At 31.8% G+C, this 7,612-nt stretch overlaps 1 long non-coding RNA gene across 1 annotated transcript; it reads right to left on the bottom strand.

The window, feature by feature from the left end:
* Positions 1-1,684: 1,684 nt before the first annotated feature.
* On the bottom strand, positions 1,685-6,125 carry LOC149501445 (uncharacterized). The gene is made up of 2 exons (XR_016324178.1): positions 3,744-6,125; positions 1,685-3,662 (listed from the first exon to the last, which is right to left on the bottom strand). It is a non-coding gene; the product is annotated as an uncharacterized LOC149501445 (long non-coding RNA).
* Positions 6,126-7,612: the final 1,487 nt, after the last annotated feature.

Below are 7,612 nucleotides of genomic sequence, written 5' to 3'. Positions count from 1 at the left end.
CGAAAAACAATAAATACATTTTTAAATAGTAATGTTGTGTCACTTCGTTAATTCCCGAAATTTTCAGTGCCGCCTAGGTATATGGCTACTCGCAAGTACTGCCTAGTTGCCTACCAATGCTTTACTTTGTGATATTGGTAATATGATAGATGAATGATAGATGATATGTACGATAGAGTAAGCGATGATGTAAACTTTAAAATGTAAATTAGTCCATCCTCCTATCTAGTTACCATTTCGCACATTCTTATACCGCGACCTTCACGAGTTTGAGTATATAGTTCACACATTCAACAGTATTCCATTTTTGATGAATAAATATTTGGAAAGTTGAGCGACGGACATATTCATACAGAACTATATTTATGATCTATAAATTAGAGTTAGGGCTTAGTCCCATGTGGGGTCTGTAGTTCGGTCTGTACAGGCAAAACCTGTCCATTATGTATCTATATTACGTTGTTTTTCTGTAACATCAGTGGGAAGACTGAAGATTGTCTCTTTTTTTTTCTTATGTTTAAGCCTATGAAACGATCAATAGATTCTTTAATAATAATAGTTTAGGCTAGGGCTTAGAAAACTAAAACTACTGAAATTCGATTTCGTTTCATTCAATTTCATTCTAATTCAGTTACACTTCATTTTATTCCTTTACATTTCATTTTTTTTACAACAGAAATGGTTTCTACCTTTGTTATTAAAAGATTTGGCTGTATGAGCTACATTCCTATTACCAGTCCAAAGGACGAATCACATTAAGAACTAAGAACTCTAAAAGAAAAAAGGGCGGGAAACGTCGAAAGAGCGGGAGTTTTTTTTACAATTTAAAATTTGAAAATATCTTTTAAAGATCAGATAGGTGTAAAGTAGTGTAAATATTTGTTATTTTAGTTCTTTTTAGTTTATATTTTATAGTTAGTGTAAATATTTCTTCGTAGGGTAAGTTTTTATTTATTTATTTATATTGTTTTCCCCATGGGGGACGAACCTCCCGATCCTGGGGGCACAGTCCCACAGGTATCTCATTATGTCACAATTGAGCATTGTGAATCTTCAATGGATACGGATGCAAGTTCTGTAAATAATGCAAAACTGCTGAGAAAACGCACAAATACTTTAAGAATATGCAAACATTGCAATAAAAAAAGAAAACGTCATGGCAAGACAGATAAAGAGAATGGCTGTTCTTGTTTAAATGAGGATAATAATAATTGTGACCTTTCCACACCTATCACAATGACCACTAGTGCTCAAGGTGATACTAAGATTCCATCTAATACAACTCGTCCTTACCAAGCCTCGGATATTGGACCTTATGTAGTTCATATTCAAAAAGAAATAATGTCTCCAGATGAAAATGTCTCACTTCACCCTGTCTCGTTCGGCCGATTTCTTAAAAATAATTCATTCAAAAATATCCTAAATGGAAGTTTGAAGAGAATCGGCAGAAATAGGCTCTCTCTTATATTTTCGAACTTTTCAGACGCTAATAATTTTACCAGCGACACTAGGCTTTCGAATAACAGGTTCAAAGCCTTTATTCCATCATTTAATGTTTCTCGAATGGGTATTGTGAGAGGGATTCCCAAAGAATGGTCTACAGAAGAGGTGATTCAGAATGTTTCTGTTCCTCCAGGTTGTGGTAGTGTTTTAAAAGCTAGGCGACTAAAAAAGAAAACATTCATTGATAATAAAGCCAGTTTTATTGATACGGAAACAGTTGTCCTGACCTTTGATGGCCAAATTCTTCCTAAAAGAATTTTCATATGTTTTAATTCTTTTCCTGTAGACTTGTATATTTTCCCTACTATACAATGTTTTAAATGTTGTCGATATGGGCATGTCAAGGATATGTGTAGATCAAATCCTCGCTGCTTTAAATGTGGCAAGGATGGTCATTTTGGAAGCAGCTGTACATCAGAGGATGAGGCATTTTGCTGTATTTGTCATGGCTCCCACTATGCAACAAATAAAATATGTAAAGAATTTTTAAGGCAAAAAAATATCAAAGAGCATATGGCTAAAAATAGTATTTCTTATGCAGAGGCATCCAAGATCTTTCCTACAATAACCAAATCATATTCTGATGTTGTAACAACTTCCACGAACACTTCCTCAACCCCTGTCATCAACAGAACTCATATAAATAATAATAAAGATTTGCAAAATGTTTCCTATAAGAAGACTGTATTTTTAAAACCTCATCAATATTTAACATCAAACAAAGGATACGATGTCAAGGCTCATAATGCTATCATAAATGAATTTGATTTGCCTTCCCCTAAAAATGGTTGTGCACTTAACAATAAAACAAATGATTCATCTAAACAATCTATTGTCGAACTTATAATTGCTTTATTAAATATTTTAAATCATAATCAACCGTCCAACGTAGCCCAACCAATAATGGAAATTATCAATAATTATATTAGTCATAATGGACAGTTGCTCCAAGGCAATTCAGTGGAATTGTCGTAGTGTAAACAGTAAGAAAAGTGATCTTATCCATATTATTAATAAGTATCATCCCACCATAGTATGTCTTCAAGAAACCTGGCTTAAACCTGAATCCGTTTTTAAAATTCAAGGATATTCTTGTATTAGAGAAGATCGATCTGATGGCTATGGTGGTGTTGCAATATTAGTAAAACACCCTTTTCCTTTTTCTCATGTAAATATTTCTTCTCATGATAAAAATCTTTCAATCATTGCTATCATTGTAAATAACATTTGCTTTGTCTCTATATATATTCCTCATCCTTCTTCTCAAATTTTAAATGAAGTTAAAAATATTTTAGTATCTCTTCCCAAACCTATACTTATTTTAGGTGACTTTAATGCTCAACACCAGTCATGGGGTAGTTCAAATAACAATAACTATGGACATGAAGTGTTGGATATTGTAGATTCACTTAATCTTTGTATTTTAAATAATTGCACTCCTACACGAAGAACCAATATTAATGAAGGTAAAAGTGCTCCTGACCTTTCCATTTCTTCACCTAGTTTAGCCTCATCATTGATTTGGCAAACCTTAAACTCCACTTATGGTAGTGATCACTTCCCATTATTATTATCATTTCCAACCGGCAATAATAACAATAAAGTATTACATAAAACATATTCTCCTCGTCTAAAATATAAGCTTAATGATGCTGATTGGGATTTATATAAAGATCTAATAAAAAACAAAATTATTACACTTCCAAAAATTAATCCAGGTACAGAATCTCAGTGTGCAGATTCTTTGGCAAGAACCTTTATTGAGGTCGCCAATGAAATTTTTCCTATTAAAAATAGCTCTTTGGGTTTTATTCCTTCTCCTCCTTGGTGGGATAATGAATGTACTCAGGCAGTAAAGAGAAGAAAATATGCTGAAATTACATACTGTCAATGTTCCACTGATGAGAATTTTGAAATTCTTACAAAAATAATGGCAGAAACTTCAAAATTTCTAAAGAAAAAGAAATTTGATGGCTGGAAAACCTTCTGCTATTCAATATCACCTGATGTCAAACCATCTCTTGTATGGCAAAATATAAGGAGGTTTAGATCTGCATTCAAATATTCATCTCCAAAATCAATACCTTCTCATTTAGTTAATAGCTTTTTAGATAAATTAGCTCCTCCTTTCGTTCCCGAAGACTTAACAATTCCCTACCCTGTAATAAATATAAATAATCATAACTGTTTTGGTCTAAACAGTCTATTTTCTCTCACTGAATTAAAAGGTGTATTATCACATGTTAAGGATTCTGCTCCTGGACTGGACGGTATCCCTTATTCATTTATCTCTCATTTAAATGATGATGCTTTATTTTATTATTTATCTCTTATAAATTCCATAGTGACATCTGGTAACATCCCCTCCACGTGGAAACGCCAAGAAATAATTCCCGTTCTGAAACCTGATAGGTGCTCTTCAGACCATTCTGCCTATCGCCCAATCGCACTTTCTTCTGTTTTGATGAAAATTACAGAAAATCTTATAAAAAATCGTTTAGAATGGTTTGTTGAGCATAACGGTCTATTATGTGAATCCCAATTTGGTTTCAGACGTGGAAAAAGTACTATTGATAGCTTAAGCATATTCGTTTCTGATATTCAATTATCATTTTCAAATAATAAATCAGTAATAGCTGCGTTCTTAGATATCAATTGTGCGTATGATAACGTCGTGATAAGTATTTTAAAGAGTAAGCTTTTACAACTTAATATACCACTGCTATTAACAAAGTTTATCATAAACATGCTCTCCGAAAGATACATAATCCTGAAACTAGATGACGGGAAGTCAGTTATTCGACTTGTTTCAAAGGGCCTTCCTCAGGGATCAGTACTTAGTCCAATATTATATAATATTTATACTCAAGATTTAAAATCATCACTTAATAGTGTAAATGTTCTTCAGTATGCTGATGATCTATTAATTTACTGTTGTGATAAATCTATTGAAAAAGCTAGTTCGTCTGTAACACAATCGCTGATAAATTTAAAAACTTGGTTGGACTTAAATGGCCTTGATCTATCACCTGCAAAAAGTACAATAGTTTTATTCACGAGATTAAGAACGCCTCCTCCTATCTTTATATTTTATGAGGGTAATCAGATTCCAGTCAAAGCTAATATTAAGTTTTTGGGAATTGTCTTAGATTCGAAACTAACTGGTATCCCACATTGTGATTACCTAAACACTAAATGTGAACGTGCTCTTAATATTTTAAGATGTTTGTCAGGTGTTAGGTGGGGTGCTCACCCTTTTTGTATGAAATTGTTATATAATGCACTTATAAGAAGTATGTTAGATTATGGTACATTCTTGCTGGAGCTTGGGAGTGTTAAGGCATTTAAAAAACTAGATCTCATACAGTCCAAAGCTTTACGAATAGTTTCTGGTGCTATGCGATCAAGCCCTATCAATGCTCTTCAAGTAGAATGTGGTGATCCTCCACTACATCTACGTCGTCAATATTTAGCAGACAAATTTATATTCCGATCTTTTCAGTTTCTTAACCACTCTCTTTATAACAAACTTCAGCAACTTTCTCATTGTATAGATACATCTGAATATTGGAGACATAAAAAACCATCTTGTCTAATCAATAGTTTTAAGAAATTTATTAACATAAAAGCTCCTATTCACCGATCCATTAATTACCCTCTTTTCAATACTAGCTTTGAAGCATTAATGTCTCTTCCAGAAATCCATTTTAACTTTGATTTAAACAAGCACGATATTTGTACAAAATTTTCATTTAATCTTCTTAAAAATACTGTTTGGGTTGATTACCATCATATTTTCACGGACGCGTCTAAACACTCCTCTTCTGATCCTGTTGGTGTAGGTGTCTATCATGCTCAATTTAAAATATCACAGAAAATCAAACTTCCTCCGGAAACATCCGTGTTTACTGGGGAATGTTACGGTATTTTTAAGGCTATAGAATATATTATTCTATTTAAACTTCCAAAAACAATAATTTTCTCTGATTCAAAAAGTGCCTTACAGTCTCTCAATAGGTTCCCATTTAAATCAAAAAATATTTCTTCTGTTGTCATAGAAATAAGAAATCTATTATATAAATGCAATCATTTTGGTCTTTCTGTGGTCTTTGTATGGATCCCTAGCCATAGTGACATTCCTGGTAATATAAAAGCAGACCAACTAGCTAATGAAGCTGTGGAAGATGGCGACATTTTCCCCTATAAAGTTTATTGTCAGGATCTAGGCGCTCTTCCTGTAGTTCACCTTCAGGATCGCTGGAATAGTCTCTGGACTGAAACTGGTCAATCAAAAGGCAGGAGATATTTTAACCTTCAGCCACTTATTTCATTTAAGCCATGGTTTTTCCGTGCCAAATGCAATAAGCTAGTATGTTCTTCTATCATAAGAATGCGTTTGGGTCATGTTTGCACTCCTGTTCATCTTAATAGATTAGGCATTGTATCTACTGACATATGTGAATGTGAATCCGATAAATGTGATCTAGATCACATTTTCTTTTCATGTCCTCTATACGACCGCTCCTCATTCCTGAATGATCTAATATCTCTTAATGTTCCTTTTCCTACCTGTATATCCTGTATAATTATGTATCCATGTATATTTTATAAAATATTGTCATCTTTCATCCTTCAGAACCATATTAAAGTTTAAATATTTTATTTGTAAGTGTATTTATGTATATTTATGAAATTTTTATTATCCGTTTCAAACTTCTTACTACCTACCTGATCGTTTCTCGTGTTTCGTATCCTATTTTAACTTGGTTTCCCAATCTTTTAATTTACGTCATTGGCAAAAAGTAAACGCTATTGCCAAAAGAAAAAAAAAAAAAAAAAAAAAAAAAAAAAGAACTCTAAAAAGAGACTCAAATCAACAGGTGAATGAAGTTAGCCCCTAAAAAAAATTTTTTTTTCCTATTTTATACTTATTTTCTATTAATTCGTTTGTTCATCATTTGTTCATGATTGTTCACTGTTAATAATTGTTTGTTCTGCATTTATTTATTTAAAAAAAATATTTAAAAATATACCTACAAGTTAGCCCCTCTAATGCAATTTTTAATATTTTTTCATCCTTAACGACTCGTAAATATTCATTTTCGATTGTTCTTATACAAAACACGTTTGTTCTCTTTCGAAATTACTCGTTTTTTGTTTAATTTACTATTTTTATTAGTTGAATAAATGTATGCAAAATATGTGTACTGCGCATGCGTCAACTATAATGCCTAAACTTTCTACGCGGTTTTAATCGTGAAAAAAAAACAAATATAAATCCTGAAGGAGCAATTAATTAGTATACAGTTTAATTAAAAAAATTAAAAAATAAATAAATGAAATAATGTGCATTGGCGTTAAGTTAGACCAAATACATTTTTTCCATCCTCCTACTTATCGTTATGAAGGTATAAAAAAGATAGGGAGTTCACATAGGTAATATAAACAAATAAGTAAATATGTTCATGATGAAAGAGAACAAACGTGTTTTGTATAAGAACAATCGAAAATGAATATTTACGAGTCATTAAGGATGAAAAAATATTAAAAATTGCATTAGAGGGGCTAACTTGTAGGTATATTTTTAAATATTTTTTTTAAATAAATAAATGCAGAACAAACAATTATTAACAGTGAACAATCATGAACAAATGATGAACAAACGAATTAACAGAAAATAAGTATAAAATAGGAAAAAAAAATTTTTTTGAGGGGCTAACTTCATTCACCTCAAATCAACGTCATAGTATAGATACACTCTAGAGTCTAGAGCATAGACCTATATAGTAGGTTTCCTACTTCAGTGGTCTAGAGTGTATCTATACTATGACGTTGACTAGAGTCTAGACTCAACGTTAGAAGTATTTATATTGGTTTTAACAAACATTAATGTTAAATCGAGAAACCCAAAAATTAGGATGTGAAATATTTTCGATTGTAGTTTGATTTTTTTGGAGTTACGAGCCAAAAATATTTTTGATTTGGAATTATTTTGCGTGTTTCTTCTATTTCAAACATTCACTCTTTGAAGCTTTACAAAGCCATAAAATATAAAAAAAAACTTGAAGGATGAAACTTAAATTAAGTGTTATAATCTATGGATGAAACA

The sequence above is a fragment of the Bombyx mandarina genome, chromosome 15 (assembly GCF_030267445.1).
Source record: "Bombyx mandarina strain Sakado chromosome 15, ASM3026744v2".
In the NCBI taxonomy this organism is placed as follows: Eukaryota; Metazoa; Arthropoda; class Insecta; order Lepidoptera; family Bombycidae; genus Bombyx; species Bombyx mandarina.
The sequence above is the reverse complement of the archived record's forward strand: the minus strand, read 5'-3'. Positions and strand labels throughout refer to the sequence as shown.